Source organism: Balaenoptera borealis, assembly GCF_965194805.1.
Source record: "Balaenoptera borealis genome assembly, chromosome: 3".
Taxonomy (NCBI): domain Eukaryota; kingdom Metazoa; phylum Chordata; class Mammalia; order Artiodactyla; family Balaenopteridae; genus Balaenoptera; species Balaenoptera borealis.
In genome coordinates, this window is record NC_138866.1 from 19,325,852 (window position 1) to 19,352,666 (window position 26,815).

The window sequence follows — 26,815 nt, forward strand, 5'->3', positions numbered from 1 at the left end:
ACCTTGTTTACAGTAAATGAACTCATTGATTATTTCATGCAATCTTCAAACCCTGTTGAGCTGTACTCAATGTGTATAATCTTAATGTATTTCTAGAGATTATCTGTTATTTTCATTTGTTGCCAGATTTATTTTCTCACATCATTTTTGTATTCCTTTACTCATCTGCAAATTTCACTGTGATCTTTTAAAAAATACGGAGGGGTTCCCTGAGGAAATATCTGGGCTGTGTTTTTGTTTTGTTTTGTTTATATTTGAGGTTAGGAAATAAATTACAAATTATATTTCAATAATGTTTTAGTAGTGATTAAAACTAGCTAACACCTTTTGAAATAAACACTAAACAAGCAACTAGATGTCAAATGCCTAGTTGTCAACTTCAAATGATGACCTTATTCCAAGCACCAAGATGACCTTTGGAACTTAAGTCTTTTAAACATCTCACAACCTATTGCATGACTATTAAGTCTTCTAAGACAAATCAGTAGCTTTTTAAACATCTTATCACTCTGAAAACTTTGAATAAATGATATAGTTTCCAATTTAAAAAGTACTTAACAATCATGACATCAAATTATATTCTATATTCCAAGCACCTGCTTTTTCTTCTTCTGATGAGCTGATCTCCTGTTTGAGGAAAAGAAGAAAGAAAGAAGGAAAGAAAGAAAGAAAGAAAGAAAGAAAGAAAGAAAGAAAGAAAGAAAGAAAGAAAGAAAGAAAGAGAGAGAGAGAAAGAAAGAAAGAAAGAAGGAAAGGAAGGAAGGAAGAAAGAAAGAAAGAAAGAAAGAAAGAAAGAAAGAAAGAAAGAAAGATGGAAGGAAGGAAAGAAAGAGAAAGAAAGAAAGGAAGGAAGGAAGAAAGGAAGGAAGGAAGGAAGGAAAGAGAGAGAAAGAAAGAAAGAAGGAAGGAAGGAAGGAAGGAAAGAAAGAAAGAAAGAGAAAGAAAGGAAGAAAGGAAGGAAGGAAGAAAGGAAGGAAGGAAGGAAGGAAGGAAGGAAGGAAGGAAGGAGAAAGAAAGGAAGGAAGGAAGGAAGGAAAGAGAGAGAAAGAAAGAAAGAAAGAAAGAAAGAAAAGAAAAGAAAGAAAGAAAGAAAGAGAGAAAGAAAGAAAAAGAAAGAAAGAAAAAGAAAGAAAGAAAGGAAGAAAGAAAGAAAGAAAGAGAGAAAGAAAGAAAGAAAGAAAGAAAGAAAGAAAGAAAGAAAGAAAGAAAGAAAGAAAGAAAGAAAATTTATCTGAATATTTTGGGGCTAAAGAGTGAAAACAAAATAAGTCCTATTAAAATGAACTTCTTTCAAATGCATTGAATTTACAGAACAGGCTAAAGGAAATTTGGCAGTCAACAAACTGTTAAGAGTTTATTGCCTGCTGAACTTCACATTATCACTTTCCTGAGATGACCTTAATGGAAACTACAGCTTGAAAAACTCAGAATAGTTAAACAGAAATAATACCATCTCCAAATTAGATTCTATATTTTTATATGGTGGTATCAAATACCAAAAAAAAGTTAAAACAATAATAATAGAGAGTGATTTATTTTTGCCAATAGCAAATGGTTTTCATGGGAAGTTTTTCAAGGGAGCTGCCTTGTGCAGAAAATATCATTTCTGAGAATTTGGCTTATGTGCTGGAGAACAGCAGGAAGGGAAAGACAGGATATTAGTAAAATATAGATTTTATCAAGTGTGTTTCTAGCTGAAAATCACATTTTCCTCAAGATTCAAGATAATAAATTTAATACATTTAGTGTTGAGTATAGGATGAGAATAATGCATGAATAGAAATTTCTGTTGCAGGCTGGGCATTGTGGCTACTGTGAATTGACCTTTGATGATGGCATTTCACTCTCAAGAAAGTGTCCTTTCTCTCAGTCGACTCGAACTTAGTATATATCTTTTTATTCCTCTGCGAAAGAAAGTTCTTAGCTCTCTGCTTTACAAACACTGAGTTGACGTCCTCCCAGTGACTCTTTTAAGGAAAATTTTTTAAAAAATTGTGGCAGTGTCAGTAGTAAAAACAGAAACAGATGGCACTGACCTGTTCTACTTTTATAAAAGTTACTGATTTTTCTCTTAAATTTTTATAATAAAGTTGAATACACAAAGCAGTAGACAATTATTTAAACTGCTTTTCTGAAAACAAATCATGACTAGCTCTAACACCAAATATAATGCATTTTGATATCAGCATGTATGATAAAACTGAACTTGATGTTCATGACCTGCTACCAGTAGGATACGTATTGTTTTTTCCAGTTTTTGTAACATCGCTGGAAGGATCAATATTTGATAAATAGCTAGTTTTTTTTTTTTTTAATAATTATTCGTAACTGAGCACCTTAACACACCAACTTTTTTTTTTTTTAAACTTTGGGTTTATTTATTTATTTATTTATTTATTTTTGGCTGTGTTGGGTCTTCGTTTCTGTGCGAGGACTTTCTCTAGCTGCGGCAAGTGGGGGCCACTCTTCATCGCTGTGCGCGGGCCTCTCACTTTCGCGGCCTCTCTTGTTGCGGAGCACAGGCTCCAGACGCGCAGGCTCAGCAATTGTGGCTCACGGGCCTAGTTGCTCCGCAGCATGTGGGATCTTCCCAGACCAGGGCTCGAACCCGTGTCCCCTGCATTGTCAGGCAGATTCTCAACCACTGCGCCACCAGGGAAGCCCAAATAGCTAGTTTGAGTGAAGACTAAACTCATGAAAAAGTTCCCTGGACTTTCTGGATGTTAAGTTGCCCCATTTCCAATATATTCTAATCAACTGAACTATTCAGGCATAATTTAAAGTTTAAAATGAACATGGATTCATATATTTCCTTCTGATCAATATTTATTGAGTCCCTGACTCTGTGCTTAGCACTAAAAGGTGAAAGCCATAATATCTTAGTTAAAGGGACCTTAGAACATATCTAACTAGATGGGCTTCTGTCACTGGAAGTTCTCTCTACACTATCCCTGATAGGTAGTTCCTTATAAAAATATATAGTTCCAAGATATTGGCTACCCCTCAAAGCAGTATGTTCTCCTTTTATTGCAATTATAATGTTGATATTTTATTTTTGAATGTTGTGGTGATATATGCCTATTGGTAACTTTTGACCATTGACTTCAGTCCTCTCAACTGAGTGTAAATTATGATTCTATCACAGGCAACGGTCTCTCACATATTTGATGAATTGGTATGTCCTTGTATATCAAAGTTAACTGTGTAACAAATTTTGGCAAAAAAAAAAAAAAAAAAAAAAGGAAGACAAAAGAAAAAAAATAAAGATAGAGAGAAAGAAAATGAGGATAGATTGGCTTACACAGCCAAACACAGGCAAGGCAGGAATGCCACTGTTAGGGAACGATGGGAATAAGAATTGGGTGCCACCAGGGTTCTTTCTCTGACCTCTGCTTCTCCTTGTGGATGACTGAAAACCTAGTCTTCTTCACTTACATTGTTATGGATTTTCACCTATGTGATTATTTAACCTAGAAGTAGGAATTTGCATTCATCCGTTATCACAATTTAGCTGTCTTTATAGGAAAAAAAATCAAACTAAATTAAAAATGGCTGAAATGAGAAAAATTTATTTCTTTCCCTAGTAAAAGAAATTCAGAAGTCTCTGATACGGGTGATATGGTGTGATCAATCCACATTCATTAGAACCATAGGCTTCTATTCCAAGAAGGCTACTGGGTCCCCAGCTATTTTTGCCTGCAGAATGGAAGCGCCAGAAGTATAACATGGTCCTTTTTGACAGAGAATTCATAGAAGCTCCATAGATCATATCTACCAGCACTTTTAGCTACGAGGGAGCCTGGAGAATGTCACCTTTTAGGGGGAGAGGAATGTACTGGTTATAAATTTGTGTTCTGTTGCTAAGGAAGAAAAGGAGAGTAGATGCGATAGCAATGAGTGGTCTCGGTACTGAGAAAACATGAATGTGTGTGCTTACGTGCCCCCAATTTTTTGGATGCAGTTCTTATTTAAAAGTTGTAGTGAAAATGTATAATTGAATTTTCAGTGGCACTTAACTGAGAAATTTTAAGTAGAGGAACTCTAAGAAAGGATTTTTTTGAGAAAGCAAAGCCCTGAGATTTTTACTAGTTTGGCTTAGATAGAAAAATAGTCTAGAAAATATTTATACTTTACTTACCATAAAATTTAAATCTATACTGATTTTGTATTCTTTATCATGACTGATTTTCTGGATGTTTTCTTTAATGTGCAATTAATTTTCTATAAAAATAAAAAAGTATATAAATAATTCCAAGGATTATTAATTTGTTGACTTGACACTATAATATTTTAGGGTATTAAATTTATTAGAATACACCCATAGAAAACTGTATATTCATTTAAAGTTGGGACTATATTTGTAATAGGACGTTTATTTTGCTCGCCCATTTTGTGATAATTAACAAGCAGACTACAAACACATTAATCCTGTTATAAGTGGCAACTGTTATATAGTACTAGAAAATTTTTGCAGAATTACTTTTATATATGTATATTTATAATGTATATGTATGCATAATATATAGATATACACTTTTCAAGTAAAATAAACAATGTTAATATATTAATTTTAAAACACAGCACAGAATCTTGATTTCCCACAAAATTAATTGTTAGTTTGGCAAGCAAAGATTTTCATTCTGTTGTCAAATATACTAAGTATCTCTGTCACGAGAAATGGAGAGAATCCAGGTTGCTGGGATTCATTTGTCAACATGTGTTGAGTATAATCAGTCAACTAGCTCTGACTCTTTGCAGCTGTACTATCATTCATGATATATCATTCCTCTTATTCAAAAGCTTATCATGATTTGGTTTATCAAATGCCTTGCTGAAATGAAGATGAGCTATAGATTCCATTCTTTTAGAAAAATATTACATCTTTCCAAAATAAACAAGGTTAATTTGAATTATTCTTTTTTTTTTTTTTAAATAAATTTATTCATTTATTATTTTTGGCTGTGTTGGGTCTTTGTTTCTGTGCGAGGGCTTTCTCCAGTTCTGGAGAGCGGCGGCCACTCTTCATCGCGTTGCGCGGTGCGCGGGCCTCTCACTGTCGAGGCCTCTGCCATTGCGGAGCACAGGCTCCAGACGCGCAGGCTCAGTAGTCGTGGCTCACAGGCCTAGCCGCTCTGTGGCATGTGGGATCTTCCCAGACCAGGGCTCCGACCCGTGTACCCTGCATTGGCAGGCAGATTCTTAACCACTGCGCCACCAGGGAAGCCAATTTGAATTATTCTTAATGAATCAATCACAACTCCTAGAAATTGAACTTTAAATTCAAACCCTCATAAAATATCAGTTCAGGGTCCATTTCATAATCTTGTCACACTTTATGTCCAATGAATTACAATGGTTTGCATTTTTTTAAACAACTTTATTAGAGTAAAATTGCTTTACAATGTTGTGTTAGCTTCTGCTGTATAACAAAGTGAATCAGCTATATGTATACATATATCCCCATATACCCTCCCTCTTGACTCTCCCTCCCACCCTCCCTATCCTACCCCTCTAGGTAGTCACAAGGCACTGAGCTGATGTCCCTATGCTATGCAGCTGCTTCCCACTAGCTATCTATTTTACATTTGGTAGCGTATATATGTCAGTGCCACTCTCTCACTTCATCCCAGCTTACCCTTCCCCTTCCCCATGTCCTCAAGTGCATTCTCTACGTCTGCATATTTATTCCTGTACTGCCCCTAGGTTCTTCAGAACCATTTTTTTTTTTTAGCTTCCATATATATGTGTTAGCATATGCTATTTGTTTTTCTCTTTCTGACTTATATCATTCTGTATGACAGACTCTAGGTCCATCCACTTCACTACAAATAACTCAGTTTCGTTTCTTCTTATGGCTGAGTAATATTCCATTGTATATATGTGCCACATCTTCTTTATCCATTCATCTGTTGATGGACCCTTAGGTTGCTTCCATGTCCTGGCTATTGTAAATAGAGCTGCAATGAACATTGTGGCACATGACTCTTTTTGAATTATGGTTTTCTCAAGGTATACGCCCAGTAGTGGGATTGCTGGGTCGTATGGTAGGTATACTTTTACTTTTTTTTTTTTTTAACATCTTTATTGGAGTATAATTGCTTTACAATGGTTTGTTAGTTTCTGCTTTATAAAAAAGTGAATCAGTTATCATATACGTATGTTCCCATATCTCTTCCCTCTTGCATCTCCCTCCCTCCCACCCTCCCCATCCCACCCCTCTAGGTGGTCACAAAGCACCGAGCTGATCTCCCTGTGCTATGCAGTTGCTTCCCACTAGCTATCTATTTTACGTTTGGTAGTGTATATATGTCCATGCCACGCTCTCACTTTGTCACAGCTTACCCTTCCCCCTCCCCATATCCTCAAGTCCATTCTCTAGTAGGTCTGTGTCTTTATTCCCGTCTTGCCACTAGGTTCTTCATGACTTTTTTTTCCCCTTGGATTCCATATATATGTGTTAGCATATTGTATTTGTTTTTCTCTTTCTGACTTACTTCACTCTGTATGACAGACTCTAACTCCATCCACCTCACTACAAATAACTCAATTTCGTTTCTTCTTATGGTTGAGTAATATTCCATTGTATATATGTGCCACATCTTCTTTATCCATTCATCTGATGATGGACACTTAGGTTGCTGCCATGTCCTGGCTATTGTAAATAGAGCTGCAATGAACATTTTGGTACATGACTCTTTTTGAATTATGGTTTTCTCAGGGTATATGCCCAGTAGTGGGATTGCTGGGTCGTATGGTAGTTCTATTTTTAGTTTTTTAAGGTACCTCCATACTGTTCTCCATAGTAGCTGTATCAACTTACATTCCCACCAACAGTGCAAGAGGGTTCCCTTTGCTGAACACCCTCTCCAGCATTTATTGTTTCTAGATTTTTTGATGATGGCCATTCTGACCGGTGTGAGATGATGTCTCATTGTAGTTTTGATTTGCATTTCTCTAATGATTAATGATGTTGAGCAATCTTTCATGTGTTTGTTGGTGATCTGTATATTTTCTTTGGAGAAATGTCTGTTTAGGTCTTCTGCCCATTTTTGGATTCGGTTGTTTGTTATTTTGATATTGAGCTGCATGAGCTGCTTGTAAATTTTGGAGATAAATCCTTTGTCAGTTGCTTCATTTGCAAATATTTTCTCCCATTCTGAGGGTTGTCTTTTGGTCTTGTTTATGGTTTCCTTTGCTGTGCAAAAGCTTTTAAGTTTCATTAAGTCCCATTTGTTTATTTTTGTTTTTATTTCCATTTCTCTAGGAGCTGGGTCAAAAAGGATCTTGCTGTGATTTATGTCATAAAGTGTTCTGCCTATGTTTTCCTCTAAGAGTTTGATAGTGTCTGGCCTTACATTCAGGCCTTTAATCCATTTTGAGTTTATTTTTGTGTATGGTGTTAGGGAGTGTTCTAATTTCATTCTTTTACATGTAGCTGTCCAGTTTTCCCAGCACCACTTATTGAAGAGGCTGTCTTTTCTCCATAGTATATTCTTGCCTCCTTTATCAAAGATAAGGTGACCATATGTGCATGGGTTTATCTCTGGCCTTTCTATCCTTTTACATTGATCTATATTTCTATTTTTGCACCAGTACCATGTTCTCTTGATTAGGGTAGCCTTGTAATATAGTCTGAAGTCAGGGAGCCTGATTCCTCCAGCTCTGTTGTAGTTTCTCAAGATTGTTTTGGCTATTCGGGGTCCTTTGTATTTCCATACAAATTGTGCAATATTTTATTCTAGTTCTGTGAAAATGCCATTGGTATTTTGATAGGGATTGCATTGAACCTGTAGATTGCTTCGGGTAGTATAGTAATTTTCACAATGTTGATTTTTCCATTCCAAGAACATAGTATATCTCTCCATCTGTTTGTATCATCTTTAATTTCTTTCATCAGTGTCTTATAGTTTTCTACATACAGGTCTTTTGTGTCCTTGGGTAGGTTTATGCTTAGGTATTTTATTCTTTTTGTTGCAGTGGTAAATTGGAGTGTTTCCTTAATTTCTCTTTCAGACTTTTCATCATTAGAGTATAGGAATGAAAGTGATTTCTGTGCATTAATTTTGTATCCTGCTACTTTACCAAATTCATTGATTAGCTCTAGCAGTTTTCTGGTATCATCTTTAGGATTCTCTATGTATGTATCATGTCATCTGCAAACAGTGACGGTGTTACTTCTTCTTTCCCAATGTGGATTCTTTTTATTTCTTTTTCTTCTCTGATTGCTGTGGCTAAAACTTCCAAAACTACGTTGAATAATAGTGTTGAGAGTGGGCAACTTTGTCTTGTTTTTGATCTTAGTGGAATGGTTTCAGTTTTTTACCATTGAGAATGATGTTGGCTGTGGGTTTGTCATATATGGTCTTTATTATGTTGAGGTAAGTTCCCTTCTATGCCCACTTTCTAGAGGGTTTTTATCATAAATGTGTGTTGAATTTTGTCAAAAACTTTTTCTGCATCTATTGAGATGATCATATGGTTTTTCTCCTTCAATTTTTTAATATGGTGTATCACACTGATTGATTTGTGTATATTGAAGAATCCTTGCATTCCTGGGATAAACCCAACTTGATCATGGTATATGATCCTTTTAATGTGCTGTTGGATCCTGTTTGCTAGTATTTTATTGAGGATTTTTGCATCTATGTTCATCAGTGATATTGGCTTGTAGTTTTATTTTTTTGTGACATCTTTGTCTGGTTTTCGTATCAGGGTGATGATGGCCTTGTAGAAAGAGTTTGGGAGTGTTCCTCCCTCTGCTATATTTTGGAAGAGTTTGAGAAGGATAGGTGCTATCTCTTCTTTAAATGTTTGATAGAATTCGCCTGTGAAGCCATCTGATCCTGGGGTTTTGTTTGTTGGAAGAGTTTTAATCACAATTTCAATTTCAGTGCTTGTGATTAGTCTGCTTATATTTTCTGTTTCTTCCTGGTTCAGGCTTGGAAGGTTGTGCTTTTCTAAGAATTTGTCAATTTCTTCCAGGTTATCCATTTGATTGGCATACAGTTGCTTGTAGTAATGTGTCATGATTCTTTGTATTTCTGCAGTGCCCAATTCTGCTTGTATTTATCCTGTATGGGACTCTCTGTGCTTCCTGGACTCGATTAAATATTTCCTTTCCCATGCTAGGAATGTTTTCAAGTATAATCTCTTCAAATATTTTCTCAGACCCTTTCTTTTTCTCTTCTTCTTCTGAGACCCCTATAATTCGAATGTTGGAGCATTTAATATTGTCCAGAGGTCTCTGAAACTGTCCTCAATTCTTTTCATTCTTTTTTTTTTTTTTTCCTGCTCCCTGGCAGTTATTTCCAACATTTTATCTTCCAGCTCACTTATCTGTTCTTCTGCCTCAGTTATTCTGTTATTGATTCCTTCTAGAGCATTTTTAATTTCATTTATTGTGTTGTTCATCATTGTTTGTTTGCTCTTTAGTTCTTCCAGTTCCTTGTTAAGTGTTTCTTGTATTTTCTCTATTGTCTTTCCAAGATTTTGGATCATCTTTACTGTCATTACTCTGAATTCTTTTCCAGGTAGACTGCATGTTTTCTCCATTTTTGATGTTTGATCTTTGACAGCTTTCAAGTACTCCTTCTCTTCACCTTTTGTCCCACCTTTTGGGTAAATCAGTGAGAAAGCCTACTTGCTCCCTTCTTTGGAGCACTAAAAGAGTTCAAACTATGCCACTGGGGACCCTCACTCCAGCCCCACCTCCTAGATGCAATAAAAGCCAAGGTCACCTACCTGGTTTCACTACAGATTGAACTGGAGCCCTTCTTCTTGGGGGAACATTTTGTTCACTGTTTAAGTAATAAATTGTTTTTCATATCAGTTGGCACCTATGTGTCATTTACCCCAACAGCTGAATAAATTCCTGAGGTGGGGAAGTGGTGTCCAGTAAGGGTACAATAGGTGACAAATTAAAAAATGAAGAGACATTTTCTTTCAAAGGTGAACACATACTTACCATCTCATTCATTCCACTCCTAGGTGTTTACCCATGAAAATGACAGCTTATATTCATATGCAAACTTGTGAATAAATGTTTATAGCAGCTTAATTTGTAATAGCCTCAAACTGGAAATAACCATCAAAAGGTGAATGGATAAACAAATGTTAGAACTACATTATGATAATTATGCTGAGTGAAAGAAATTGTGCAAGAGAAGGGTACATACTATATAATGCCATGCAAACTAATCTGTGGTGTCAAAAAGAGATCAGTGGTTGCCTGGGGATGAGGAATGGGTGGTGCCAGCAGTAGGAAGGGAGGAATTAAACAGGGACACATGAAAACTTTGGGTGATGGTTATATAAATTCATTATCTTGATTTTGGTGATGGTTTCATGAATAATACATATGTCCAAACTTATCAAACTGCAGAATTTAAACATGCAAAATTTATTATATTCAATTGTGTATCAAAAGTGTTTTTAAAAAAGGCCCGTTTTCTGTACTCAGTTTCTGCCAAAGTCAACCATTTTGTTTTTCATTTCTTCTCCATGAAGTTATTTATATTTCATATTACATAAATGGTAAAAAATACTCATCACTCCATACTCATAGTCTTCTACATCCTTTTCCTCTCTTTATGGTATATGAATACCAAATTGCTTTGATTTCATATATCATAAACTCTTGGGGATTTTATCTTAGCTCTGGTGTTTCTTCTGTTAGTAATGCTCATCCATCCCTATTCTTCCTTTAGCTAGTATACATTTTCTCTTCAAGTGGCAATCCATTTACCTCTGACTCCTTCATCCAAGCTTCATCCAAGCTTCATCCAAGCTTCTGTTTTAGGTAATCCTCTTCTGTGCTCTAATAATATTCTCTGCGTATTTCTAGCAAAATTCTTAAAGGCTATGTGTGCCTTCTTCACTGCACTCTTGGCTTCTCCAAGTAGCGACCCTGAATTCCATAGCCCCAGCAGAGGGAAAAATGCAAAGGGGGCATGATCTGAGTGTTTGTTCAGCTGAACTGAACTCCACTTCCTCCATGCATTTCTCTTTTCCTCAGGAGAGCCACTAAAATTGATGTGAATTATTTTCAATGTATGTGCATCATTAAATATGCAAGTATTATGTACATCTGCAGGCTCTTGTTTCCAAAAAACCCAAGAATTGGGATAAAAGTAAAAATCATATAAGATACGTAGAGCAAAACCAGACCATGTGAAGAAAGCAGAAAAAGAAGCATTTTGATCACTTGGGTTAAGCCACACACAAGTCAGGAAATACATTTTATTCTCAAATGGAGTGAGAAAAGAAACAGGTTAGATTTAATTGTATTTTGATAATGGCAAGTATCAAACATTCATGTGCAAATATTTTAATAAGTAATACATTAATAAGTAATAAGTAATACATTATAAGCAATATAAGCATAAGTAATATAATACTATAATTAATATTTAATTAAAATTATAAATATTTTAGAATTTACTGAAACTAATTCAACCTATATTCATTACTTTTGCTTTTGAAATATGTCATGTAGTAAAAAATGTAGTGAACCAAAACATCCCTTTAATTGGATCATTTTTATATTAACTATACTAATAGAAAATTAGATATTGGGTCATAATTCTGGGAAGGCATTTCTTGCAGCTCCTGTGATCACAGCTACAGCTCTTTTATTTCTGATAATAAAGTACAAAGGAGAAAGGGAATTGCTGGAGACTGCCAAAGTCACATGCTTGTATTTTAAAATACCTCAAATCTTAGAAATATGTTTGTGTTGTTTTTGAATTCCCTTGTTTTGTACTAGTCAATCCCAGTTTCATAAGATAAAAACAAAATTTAAAGGTCTATTGAAATGTGATTTATTTGACAGAAAAAAATGGTAAAGAAAACCAGTATCCTCGTATTTCTGGGAGCTTCCATTGGAGGTGCCTCTGTGGTCCCATTGGGAAGTTCACACAAGTTTCAGGAACATCCTTGAAAGTCTCTTCTATGTCTTAGTAACTGGTAAATACAAACACATTAACACAAATAATGTATTGTTATGGTCATTTATTTAAAAACCATTCCTCTTGGGCAAATGTTCTGGAGTTTTATTATGTTTTTGCTGTTGTGATCTGCTCACCTGCATGTCCTCTGATGGTCAATTTGAACCACCCTTCTCATGAAGGCTCCCTTTTCTTACTACACCTCCACTGAAGCACAATTGTAGCTGAATTTCCATCAGGATAGGATGAAAAGTTAATGTTGGCATGATATTGTTAGGGAAACACTGACCAAAACAGCCTGCCTTGGCCAGGCATGATAGTAACCACTTGAAGAAGTTATCTTACAACAGGAGGTCCTGGTAAGGAACACGGAACTAACAAGCTACCGCCAACTGCAAGAATTTGGGAAAGGTCAAAAGGAGAGAGGAGATGCCAATCCATATGTCCTACCGACCTCCCAGAATCCTTCCTACTGGAGTCCATCTTGGCTGAGCTATGTGCGTGCCACCAGGAAAGACCCGGAGTCAGAATGATTGGCCATAGACAATCTGGAAACTGACCCCATTACCATAAAACATGAGACTGCAAGCCACGTGGCAGAGCAGTTCTCTTAGGTTCCCTTACTCTGCTCTTCTCCACGCGGTTGCCCTTTCCAATAAAATCTCTTGCTTCGTCAGCAGGAGTGTCTCCTCAGACAATTCATTTCTGAGTGTTAGACAAGAACCCACTCCCGCGCCCTGGAAGGTGTCCCCCTTCCTGCAACAATATGATATTCTAATGAGGAAGCGGCTTTTTAACAATTGTGCTTAAAGTGTGGGGATATGAAAGGATGACCTATAGAGTTTAATATTGTCTACTGACACACCTTCCTCACTTTAAATATGAAATATAAATTCAGTATAGATGGTAATGATGAATGTATACCTACTTCAGGTTTATAGTTTGTACAATATTGTTACTCAGTTCTATGGAATACTCTTTGAGGAAAACCCAGTTCAATAATATTGCATTATTTTAAATCTATCTCCAATTCCCTTGAGGAATAATCAAATTACATTTTAAAAGCAAATTCTCTAAGAGACACAGATGAAAATGTCTTTAATTTTGAAAAATTGAATAAATGTAGCAGAGAGTGCCTTATAATTTTCCTTGTCTTTGGCCTTAACTGCAAATCAGTGTGGAACAAGTCAAATTGAATACCAAACAAGTGTTTTATTTGTGTTTGTCTATAATAAAAAGCATTTAAATTTCTGACAAAGAAATTGCAGGAACCAGCTGCTTATCTCAAATGACTAAGGAAGAAAAAGTTTTGAGGTTTTGAGCTTCTTAATTTTATATTACAAGGGGAAAAAAATCTAAGTGGAAAACTCTTTGTGAATCATGTGCAAAGGCCACGTCTAAAAGAGACAAATACATCCGATTGAGAATATTACTTCCTCCAACTGTTTGTCTGTTTATCAGGAAATAAAGTAGCACAGACATCATTCAGATCTAAATAATTTAATGTGATGTTAGTGTACATGACATTGACAGGTTAATATGGACAATATGAGAGATACTTCCATAAAACTCAAAACTGTGCAGGGAAAAAAAGTAGGTCTAGTCTTCTATCTTGCCATCCATTAGTAAATGAACTACAGCTAACTTTGGAAACATAGCAGCAATATTCAGTTTACTTTTAAAAGAGACGGTATAACAAAAAGTAACCATAGACCCCAGGTTCGTACCCTTGATTGTAAAAAAAAGGCAATTCCAGGACAACTCTGAGGTCTCTTTCTCATAAGTTCTATAGCTAATGACAAATAGTAAAAAGGGTTCAGCCAAACAAAACTCCTTAGTCACGCAATCCAAAGGATAGGACCTTTGTATTGAAACCGAGAGCAGGACCCTGTGGGGTTCCTGGGCACAAAAGCCTTTCTGTGTCCCCTTCCCTGAGTTCCCAAAGGCAGGTTCAAACACTTGCTAATCAGGGAAGTGGATGCAGAGATAAGGGAGGAGCAGTCAAGAAACAGTGGTGCAGCGTTGGAGGCAGGGTCCTGGTTCTGCCTCAAGGGATGCACATTACAGTATCTTTGAGCTCCTCTGCAAAACTAAAACTCCACCAAATGGAAGATGTTGACTACTTGAAGCACTCTTCGTTCCAGAGAAAGTCACAGTTCGCCCATCATCACCCGATGCCAGATGATCACTGAATTAAAGGAATATGGACCATGCATGGCACCCTGATCTTTATCAGCAACCCCACCCCCAATGGGGACACACAGTTTTGAGGGCATTAGCCCGCTGTGGCCCCACTCGCCTGGCAAAACAAGAAAGCTATTCTTTTCTACTTCACCCTCAACTCTGGCTCCGAGATTTAATTCGGTGTTGGAGCTGTCGGTGTCAGCTTCAGTATCATAGTTAGATCTCAATGCAGATCTTTGGATTGGAAATAAAAACCCTGCTATTCCTTGATGATGTATCATGTAGACTCTTACTCACCTGAGATGAGCAGAAAAATATGTCTCTTACTTTTGTACACTTTTCACTCCTATAATATATGGATTTTTAGATCCTAAACTGAGATACCTTCCTAGTAAAAACAACAGCAACAACAAAGAAACATTGAAAATAGAGAATAATAAAAGATGTTTTTCTTGACAGTTTCACATCCTGTGCAAAGATCGTCTGTTTATTTTGTAGACTATAGTTTTTCAAAACCTCTTTTTAAATAATTTTTCTACCAAATAGAAGATCAAAAGTAAATTCCTTTGTCTATACTGGGTAGCTACTAAGATTAAATATGCCTATTTGGTAGCAAGGTCATTCAAATCAATTGGCAAACTTCCTTGAAAAAAGATTAGCTATAATGCAGATGTCATTTACCCTAGTTCAAGCCAAACTGCTCTTAGGCAAGTACACATTAAGATGTACCTATTGAAGATTAGAATTTGATAACTTTGTCTGGTAAGAATAAGTATTGGTTAAATTTATTTTCAACTGGATGGAGTCCTGTCACTTTATATTTACATTAGTCATAACTAAACTCTTATTACTTTAAGTTGCATTAAAAGGTGATCTGGACAAGGATGAACTAGACAGAGCCAACTAGAAATAAGTAAGTGAGTAAGTACAGTTGTTTTTCCTCCAAAAGTAATTACTCTTTTAACTTTAAGCAAAAAACCAAAATTTGTTTTCATAATCTATCCATTTGAAATACTAGTTTCTGTTCTTTCAAATTTGTTTTTTTTTTAAAAAAAGCATAATACTATAGAAATAATACTATACTATAATACTATAGAAATACTACAGAAAATTTCAATACTATAATGCTATAGAAAATTTCAACAGTTTTATAAAGAGCAATAAATGGAATCTTTATTAGAGTCAATAAATGTAATTTTATTAGAGTAGCCAAATAGTTTCTTATTATTTAAAGTATGCCACCTTAATCTGCCATGCTTATTGTCTGAGGTCATCAGTGATTTGCTGAAAGAGCACTGTGTACAGAGAACAGTAACAGGGAAGGACAGCCTGAACAGCAGCTGTTTCACTTTGTCTTGGCCTTTTAGTACTTAAATCTCTAACTCCCTCCAGAAAAAAAAAAAAAAAAAGCCAAAATCATGGTCATATTTGGTTACCGATCCAATCCTATTTCCCACAAAGTGAATAGTTTATCATAAATGTGAATGGAATACATCTCTTTTAGGTAAGCATATTTCCTTATTGTTGATTCATATTAATATTCCTGCCTATGGGCCCACCTGAGAGTTCAAAGTCATTGTGAAAAGTTTATTTGTCTGAGAAGAATCAAGCAAAATTTAACAAACATCTGGACAAGAAATCAGTTAGAAATTAATGGGATGTTAGACGATGTTAGATTAAATACTCTGTATAAATACTAAGGAAATAATATGTATATTTTCCCAAGGGCATGAGTCATATTTTACCTGGGACTGAAGAGAGGGTGGAAAAAAAAAATGAAACACGTATCAGAAGGCTGGACTGAGACTAAAATATAAGATTTACTTCTTTTTTATTTTATAGAAATAATTATATCTTTCTTAATAGCTTCATGTATTTTATCTTTCTAAATAAGAAAGAAGTTAGAAGTTAATAAGAATAAATATAATTAACATTGAAACTCATGTGTCACTTTCATATAAGTTCCCTAAAAATCTACATTTATGATTGATCAATTTATCCCACTGAAGAGGAATATTAACTGCTACATGTGTTATTTCTTTTTGATTCCACAATCAGTCATTTTCAATGGATTATTTCAACCAAAGAAATTTGGACCACCCTGGAGGTCAGAGGAAATTGCAGTTGCTTCTACTTCCCCAGAGTAATTTTAGCAGCTAAGTTGCCACCCACGGAATGACATTTTTATGTTCCATTAGATAAGTGTTATTTCTATACAGCTCATGACCATTTCTCACTCTACTTATATATGTGCATTTATCTACCCTCCCCTCCCCTCATACCAATTATTTCCAATTGCCAAAACTATGTAGTACATCTCAGAAGTTCAAAGGTGGTAGAGAAATGAACAGGACAATGTTAGATTTATGAATTCACAAAAGTGAACTAATGTATAATTATTGGCATTTACTATCATCAAGTACCTTTTGTGTGCAGAGCTTTAGTAGAGGAGACGGTTTCTATTTTCAACACATCTTAGGCGCTCATTATTGTCCTGAAAATCAGTTGCAAATATAGGATTATCCAAGCATGTAAATAATGGCTTTTTTTGATTCAAGTGTATTTTAAAATATGGATGCATATAGACAGAATAAGATCAATAGTGCCTTAGGTGGAATTTAAGTAAAATTAAAGTAACTGCAATTTTTAAGCACCTACAGTAGTCCAGGCTTTCTGCAGTGGGAATGATCCTTCTTGAGTTTATGTAACAGGATAACCTTGCATACATGCAACAGTTTATTGGACGTCTACTCCTATATATATCAGATGCATCTCAGCTCAGCATGCACCATATTACTCTCACCATTGTTATCCTCAAATATATCCTTCTTCTCATGATGCTTAACTTGCTAAATAGTTACCACCAATCATCCACTTGCCTAAGGCAGAGACTTGCCGAAGGCAGAAGTGTCTGTTAACACATTTTCCCTCATCCCCATTGTCATTCTCTAATCAATTCCTATTGACTGCCTTACTTAAAAAAATCATGGCTTAATGATCAGAAGTATTAAACACAAGTATTATTCCATTCAATTCTTATAACAATTATATGAGGTAGACATTACTGTTAATTTCATTTTAGATGGAGAAAGTGATATATAGAAAAGTTAATTACCTGACCAAATGTCATATAACTAACACTGGTGAAGTCTAGATTTGAGCTGAGTCAACCAGACTGAAGACTGCATGTATTTTCTTACTAAATACAAAACTTTCAGGACTGGCTGATGGGTTATAAGTGGAGGCTGTGGTTCCAGAGGGGGCTCAAAGGTATCCTTCTGATTTTTGCCTGAATAACTGGATAGACTTACTGAGATGGAGACAACTGCGAGAGTAAATTTGGGGGCATCAAGAGAAATTAAGTGTAAAATTTGACATCTTTATTGGAAAACCATATGACAATTGGATATGAGTCTGATGTCAGTGAAAAAGTCAGGGCTGGATGTAGACATTTGGGAGCAATTGATATATAAACTGTATTTAAAAGTATGGAACTGGATGAAAACTTTTAGAGTTAGTGTAGATGGAAATAAACTTTTTCCTCTTCGTATTTATTCAATTCCTAAACCATAAGAGGTGCTTCATAATATTTGTTGAATAAATGAATATATAAATAAAATCTCATTATGTGCCAGGTACTAGGCCCACAATGAGACATGAGGAGCTCATATCTTTAGCTATTTCCATTTCTGTTTATGCGCTAAATGGGTGAAATAAAATATGTCATAAAGTAAAATAAAAAGAGCTAAGCCACAGCATTATAAAATTCCAATTTAGGAATCAGATACAATAGTTTGATTTTAGAAAAGTCACTTAATTACCAACATCCTGGTTTTGGACCAATAAGCTGATCTGGATGGCTTTTCTAACTTTAAAATTTTAGGAAAGAGGGATTAAAAAATATAAACAATCTAAGGTGAAATAATAAAAATACATTTAAGTAATCAATGACATAATGCAAGGAGGTGAACGGGGCTCAGATGAGATTTCAGAGAAATTAATTTAATTAAGAAACAAATTTTGGTTTATATAAAATAAAAGAAGTATTTCATATAAACAAACAAAACAACTAATGCTAAACTTCCTTTGGGTTATTTGTATGGAAATATGTTAATATAAATGTTTCAGACATTACAAGAAATTTCTAAAAATCTTATATGTTCTGGTATAATGTTATAAGTCATAATTCTAGTTATTACTTTAAAATGTATATCTCAGAAATAACTAAATTTCCTTGTCAATTGCATTATTATGAACTTTCATCAAATCTTTAACCATGGTCATTTTTAAGTCTTTTGTCATTTACAGACAGTTCTGGGTGTACTCTGATGCTTTTGCAAATGTGTTCCTATAAAAGGGTTTCATCTTCAAGGAAATCATGGAAAAGACTCTGACAAGTACAGGTTTCTGGTAACTGGCTATACTGCTGAACTGAATGAATAAGCATTTTCAGAACTCTAATGGAAAACTGATGAACTCATAAAAGTGCTAACAAAAGATCAAGATGAAAATAAAATGAATTACATGGGACTGAGTGAACCAATGAGGATGATTATAATTTTTGTAACTTTCTGTTTAAATAAATAAAAAAAAAAAAGTATTTCAGAAGAGTAAAAGGAGTCTTTTGTTACAATCTGATGACCTTTCCAGTTTATCAGCCTTATTTCTTGGGATGCATGCCAATAAACAATCTTTTTAGCATTAATCATTGGGAACAAACATTATTATCATAGAGATATGTATGCATCCCCTGGTAAAAGTTTTCTGAATTGACAGCCGCAATTTTTGCCTTCATGGTTCTTATATTTACGCATTAAGACAGTTCTTAGGATGAATTAGCATCCATCATGGCTAATGTCATTGCTCTCAATTTCTTTTCTGTATTATTAGAAGAAGAAAAGATTCTCCTGGGTTTACATTTCAAATACCTTTTGTTGATAAAACCCAGCAATTAGTAACACATGAGATATGATCATTATTTTTATCTGCTAGTGAACAGTATTTGCCTGTTCTTAAAATTAGCTCACATTTACAATTAGCAGAATTACATGGCTATCAGGAAAAGGAATCTCTTCCCACTCCTGCAAACATCCCACCCAAACTGGAAATTTCCCACAAAGGATTTAGAAGAAAAGAAAGAATGGGAAGTTGAAGTTGTTCTTTTCCAGCTATGTCTTTTATCTGTTCAGATATTTTTAAAACATCTCATACTTATTGATAACATAGAAGAGTTACTTGAGGAATAATAAACTGGCAATTCAAAAAATGTTTACCATACACCAACTCTGAGAGGGGATCTGTGATAGGTCTCTATTCCTTTTATTTGGACCATAAGCTAATAATGATTTTAAATGAGGAAAATTCCACCCAGATATAAAATTTGAGTTCAAACTATTCCCTTGTCCAGCCCAACTGCCAAATTTGTCATAAATCAAAAATATATTACTTCTAATAATGCAATTGTCGTTTTAGTGTTTTTCTTTCAGCATTATCAAATGGTTAGGTCTGTACTACAATCTATGATTTTTATTAATTTTGCTTAGGTATAATCAGATGTTTATGCTGTGACCCCCAGTGACTATATCTTAAATTTAGTGTAAGTCTTCAAAAACTGAATGGAAAGGGGAGAATAAACAAAGCTCCAAGGATCAGTTATGTATTGAAGATTCCCTTCTGCTCTTCTCTGAGTTCTCCAATGACACTGGGAATCAGTGAATCACATAGATATAGCTGGGTTGTATCATTCTGCATTTAATTATCACAGACACCCATTCCTCAAATGGGAGCCTGTCAGGCTAGGGAGTAATTCAAATATAATTTTTTTAGACAGAGTTAAAAACTCCTTGGATTTTGGAAAACTGGATTTCAATTGCTTTAGTATTTCAAACTTCTCTTCTTTCGAAACATTTTGTTTTTCTCTTAACACTAGGTTACATCATTAATGAAATAAAATATTACTCTGATACAATGTTGCAAGACTGATCTACCAAATAGGAAGTTCCAGTACAAATGAAGCATTGTATAGCCATACCCGTGTCTGCTCAGATTTGGGGGGGGGATTATAATATTTAAATAGATGATATGGAGAAAAGAAAACATAACACACAGGGAAAGAGAAAGTCCACTGCAGGGGATGTATGTTGCTCTTCAGTAGAGAAAATCTATTTACCTGGTTATATTTATTTAAAAGTACATTTGTTGTTCTAATTGTTTATATCATCTGTATATTGTTTTTGATTTAAACATAATCATCATAAAATTCCAGTATTGAACATGATGTTTCATGTAGGTTCTTTCAAGTTAAGGAAACCACTTCTATTCCCATTACATTATCAGATTTTATCTTATATATTTATTTAAAATTGTGCTGAATGCCCTATTCTGAATTTTTTGAGATCCTATTTTTCTTCTTTATTCTATTTAAGTAGTAAAATTCATTAATTCATTTTTCTAATATTGAAACAACCTTACATTGTTGGAATAAACCAACTTGGTCATGATATTTTATTTTGCTTATACATTGCTGGATTTGGTTTCTCATTATAATCCCTTCTATTAACATTTTACTGAGGATTACATATACATCGAGTTTTATTGTCAAGTTATAACTAAACTCATAAGATAAATTGGGGAGCATTCAAATTTCTTTTTTTCTACACTTGTAAATTATTTTTTAAACCAACATTTTAGGTGTGCTGCATTTACTAGGAATTTTTCTGAAAATCTACTTAACTGTACTGTGTGGAAAAATAATTTTCTCATTTGTCATTTCTATATTTAAAATTTAATTATTTGGCTGCTTAATTTTTGGTGATCAACTTTCTGAATAGTTGAGATAGCTGTTGCAGTACAATTCTAGAGAAGAGAAGTGTTATTTTAATAAAACATTTAAGGTATTTTCATATGTTTAGTTGCTTCTCTCAAAAGGTTGACTTACTAATAAAAGCTTATGCTGTTTCCAAGGTAATTTGAAAGATGTCCAATGAATTCTTCTTCAAATATTACAAATCAACCCAATTTGCTTTTTCTGCCATTAAATTCTCCAGTCTTGTAAAATTATTCATGTGTATTTTCACTGGGATATCTGGTTATACTTTATATCAGAGAAAAAAAACCTGGGAGAGAGAAATCAGAACTTATGCTTGAATGGGAAGAACAGGCTAGAGAGTGTTACAGTGAAGGCGAGTGTGTGTCTGTGTCTGGGTGAACACTACGTGTGTCTACACCAGCTGTAACATCCTAATAATAACTAGATAGATGATTGATAGGTAGATAGATAAAAATAATATTTATGTTAAGCCAGGCACTTAATATAAATATTCTCATTCACGTGGAACAACCGTAAAAGGCAGTGTTATTATCATCATTTTAATAATGAATAAACAGGATTGAGGCCATTAGTTAAAGCCACACTTAATAGGGAAAGGAAGCAACCAATGTCTCAACAGTCCTGTGACGCATCTCGCACTCTTAAACTTAAGCTCTTGACTTCCTCCTTGAAAGGAATAGTAGGAAGAGATGAAATGCCTGCTTCACCGAAGAACAGATAAGTCCCTCTATCTATTAAAATATTATTGATTTCTTCAAGTCAGGCTATTTTTTGATCAACAAAACTCAAGCAATTATTGTCCAGTTATGATTATTTCATGGAAAAATGGACTTATAAGCCCACTCAGCTTCACATAGTATCATAGAAGTCCAGAGAAAGAGTCCACAGTGTTGCAACTCATTTCTGCATAACATATTTTGTCTGCAAAAGTAGAGAGACACATCAGGCAAGGGATAACATAGAGAGATTATACACAGTAGGATTGATTGTATGAGCACTCTTAACCAGGGTTGAAGACATCATTTGTGAGGCCCGGTACAAAGAGAAAATGTCCTTTGTTCAAAAAACAGTCAAAATTGTGTCATTAAAAGTGCTAGAATATAATATAGCTCTTTTTCTCTCAACTTGGCATGGTGTTTTGTATTTGCTCTTTAATGTCATTCTCAATTAAAAAAATTTAATAGCACAAATTATTTTAATATTGCATAATGCCTGGTATAAATACAAATATAAAAATTTCTAAGTTGTAGGCAGTATTATTGAAATTACACAATTCATATTTCATAGCTCACGCGCACATATACCAGAACAGTAGAAACACTGCACAAAACTAGCTCAACATTTGTCTTAATTTAGAAATAACTGACATATTATATTATATTAGTTTCAGGTGTACTACATAATAATTTGATAATTATATATATATAACATATATATAACTCAGTTCTTTTTATTTCACTTCATGATATACATACCTATCACCACTCTCCACCCTAGGCTTATTTATTTATTTATTTATTTATTTATTTATTTATGGCTGTGTTGGGCCTTCCTTTCTGTGCGAGGGCTTTCTCTAGTTGCGGCAAGTGGGGGCCACTCTTCATCGCGGTGCATGGGCCTCTCACTATCGCTGCCTCTCTTGTTGCAGAGCACAGGCTCCAGACGCGCAGGCTCAGTAGTTGTGGCTCACGGGCCTAGTTGTTCCGCGGCATGTGGGATCTTCCCAGACCAGGGCTCGAACCCGTGTCCCCTGCATTGGTAGGCAGATTCTCAACCACTGCACCACCAGGGAAGTCCCCACCCTAGGCTTATTAATGAGTAAGTAATGAACCAGTCCTCACAACCCATAAACCTTTAAAAAGAAAAATGGTTTGATATATACCTCAAGGTGTCACTGCTTAGGGAAAAAAAAAAAAAAAAAAGATCCTATTTTTAATACCAGATCTATCTTCCAAATCCAGAAAAACAGGAAATACAGACCAGAGTCTGGATTCCCTTCTTAGCTAGGAAGAATGTTGTGATTTAATGAAACAACAAAGAACTGTTTATACTTTCATAATGGTGTCATTATAATTTTTCAGATTATCAATGAGACAATCCAAAAAATCATTAAAAATTAATAGAAATTAAAACAAATCTCTGATCAAAAATATTTATAAAGTATGATTATAGTAGTAGTTGCTTTTTTTAAAAGACTTTTTTCTTCATACTGAATGGAATAAAATAAGATTATTTAACATGAACCTAGGCAAGCCTACAGCCTAACAGTAGGACAAAAGGAAAAGCAAGAAAATAATAGACAACGGGAATATCCATAGGTGATTCAGATATCTGAGTTACATAACCAGGACTTTAAACATGATTAATAAATTCCAAAAGTAAAGAGACTAATTTTTTTTTTTAATTTACCAGTGGAATTGCATGAATAAAAGAGAGTAAAATGGTGTTCTGGAACTAAAAAAATAAGTATTAAATAGATGGATTTAGAATCATTTTAAACACAGCAAAAGGTAGGGTTAATGAACTAGAAGACAGGTTAGTAGAATATTCCTGACTGGGAAAAATAATTTTAAAAGTCTATAAAAACTTAAGCATATCAACATAAACAAAATATGTAGAAAACATAAGGAATATATATTTTCTCCTTTTAACAGATAATATAAAATTAAGGTTTGAAATACTTTACTATTACCTCCTCATGATACCATAAAAGTCAAATAGAAACTTCATAAATAAAGATATTCCTTTAATTACAATTGTAGAGTTTTGGTTTTTTTTTGATGTTATAAACACTGTGAGGATTAATTATACTTTGCCCCAAAATTAACTGACTTTACATAGCCTTGTATATAGCATAGAAAATAATCATGGAGTTTAAAAATTTGTATGAGAAACATCTTCTAACATAAGAATCACTAACAATTAAGTAAGTAAAGGAGTGTTGTGGTTTGTGCTCATCTTCTGTGTAGGGAAAAAGAGAGACTATATTATTAAAGGATGGACATTTTTTACTATTAATTCCTTTTTTGTTTACTACACGAAAATATAATTGATTTTATATTCAGAAATATAGGTAAGGACTATTATATTGTAATTAGTTCCCTTTAGGTTTTTAAAATTGTCTTCCTATATAATAATAGGAACAAAGGAAAAAATCATTAGTCTTTTTAAAAAAGGGTAATAAAGTTTTTACTATTAAAAAGAGTAATTAGTCTTTTACTAATAATTTTATTTCATTTCTTACTTTATTCAACAGGCTAGGTCAATATTTAATATAAGAGATGATCGCTGTATAACTGCTTTATTCTTGATTTAAAAAGTAAAGATGATGATATTTCATCATCAAGCATAATACTTACTCTATTTTGTGAAAAACTTTTTTTTGAGAGGTTGTTGAATTTATCAAATGATTTTTCTGCTTCTGGTAAAGTGATCAGATGATTTTTCTTCTTTAATACATTAATGTGTTGATTTACTTCCTAAGGTTCAAGCTTGGCCATAAAGTGCTATTTTTTTAAAAAATATGACACTAGATTTAGTTTCACTATGTGTTGTTAGTCCATTTTCATCAATTTTTATAATGGAATTTGCTCTATAAGTTTCATTTATTTTATTGTTGTTGTTAAATTTTGTCATCAAATTTATACAAGTCGTGAAATGAGATGGTGAACAAATTTGTTTTGTCTGTTCTCTGGGAAGAGCTGATATAAAACTGGAAGAGTTGATACAAGATTTACTCCTTGTATGTTTGGTAAAACTCTATGTTGAAGGCATTGGGGCACAGAAAGCTCTGTGGAAAATTTTAAATTTTTGATTCATATTCTTATTCTGTGTTTCTACATTTATCTATTTTTATAAATTGTTTATTTCTAAGATCTCATCCACTTCAACAAATTTCAAAAAATCTGTAATTCAGTTGTTGATAATTTAGTCATTTTTATAATCACTTCAGCATTTGTGTTAAGTGATATCCCTTATTTAATTCCCCATGTGCTTTCTGTGCTGTTTTGTTTTGTTTTGTTTTCCTCTGTTTTCTTGATTAGTCTTACTAAATATTCTCTCTCTGAAGAACGAACTTTTTGTTTGTGACCCTCTCTACTTTGTATATTTATAGTCCATCCTGGTAATTTCTGGTAGTTATTATTTCTTATATTTTAACTTAAAGTTTATTTTGGTGTTATAATCCTATTAGCTTAAAAAAATATTTAGTATAAGTTGTTGAAATTCATCTCTTTTAATATATACTTTGAATGTTTAAATTTTTCTTCAGGTCCCAGTTTAACTGTATGTTATATATATTGTTAGGTGGTAATTTTATCATCTTTCAGTTCAAAAGTTTTGACAAATTGTATTTTTCAAGTAATTCACCCATTTATCTAAGTTATCAAATAAAGTTGTTCTTATTATCTTTATATTATCTTTTTGATATGTATAGGATTGGTAATTATGTCCTTTCCATTATTTCTCATAGTGATAATTTGAATAAGCACTTCACAGAAAGGGAAACTAGAAAAGTTAATAAACATCTGTAAAGATGATAAGCATCATTATAATAAACAGAAATAACACTGAAATATTATTTAAAAGCAATAGGATGGGAAACTTAAAATGTCTAGCATTGTTAAGACTTAATAAGGATATTGAGCAACTAAATCTTTCAAACACTGAGAGTGGCACAATCATTTTGGAAAAAAAAAAAAGCAGGCATAATTTTTGTAGATGTGCATATCTATGGTTCAGCCATTCTACTACCAGAAATTTCTCTTAGAGAAAAACTTGAACATGTGATGCAGAAAACAAGTATAAGATATGAATACTTAAGAATATCAATAACACGGGCTTCCCTGGTGGCGCAGTGGTTGAGAGTCTGCCTGCCAATGCAGGGGACACGGGTTCGAGCCCTGGTCTGGGACGATCCCACATGCCGCGGAGCAACTAGGCCCGTGAGCCACAACTACTGAGCCTGCGCGTCTGGAGCCTGTGCTCCGCAACAAGAGAGGCGGCGATAGTGAGAGGTCCGCGCACCGCGATGAAGAGTGGCCCCCGCTCGCCGCAACTAGAGAAAGCCCTCACACAGAAACGAAGACCCAACACAGCCAAAAATAAATAAATAAAAAAGAAATTAACATGTTTAAAAAAAAAAAAAGAATATCAATAACAAATATTGTTGGAAATAGAAAACATCTGGCAGAAACTTAAATATCAATCAACAATTCAATGGATTTAAAAATATGATGGGGCTTCCCTGGTGGTGCGGTGGTTGAGAATCCGCCTGCCGATGCAGGGGACACGGGTTCGAGCCCTGGTCTGGGAAGATCCCGCGTGCCGCGGAGCAACTGGGCCCTTGAGCCACAATTACTGAGCCTGCGCGTCTGGAGCCTGTGCTCCGCAACAAGAGAGGCCGCGATAGTGAGAGGTCCGCGCACCGCAATGAAGAGTGGCCCCCGCTCGCCGCAACTACAGAAAGCCCTGACACAGAAATGAAGACCCAACACAGCCAAAAAAAAATGATGTACTCATATAATGAAATTACATACAGCAATGGCCTAAAAGAATTACAGCTAGATACAACCACATGGGTGAATTTTGGTATTACAATATTGAGCAAAAAAGCTCTGGACATAAGAAAACATATTCTATTATTACTTTTATATGTAACAAAAAAATCTGTGCAAAACTAAATAATATACTATTTATAGATACAAACATGTGGTAAAACTATAGAGGAAATCCAAGATGTAAATAAAACCACATTCAGGATAGTAGTTACCTAATGAGAGAGGAAGAAGAGATGGGATTTGGGAAGTTCACACATGGGAATTTATAGACAGGAATTGTATATTTTTTTCTTATATTT

General features: G+C 34.3%; 1 long non-coding RNA gene across 1 annotated transcript in view; it reads right to left on the reverse strand.

Annotated features, from left to right (window-relative positions):
- LOC309625364 overlaps window positions 1–26,815 on the reverse strand; it is a 410,807-nt gene that overhangs the window by 40,521 nt on the left and 343,471 nt on the right. The gene's annotated exons all lie outside the window — the stretch shown is intronic.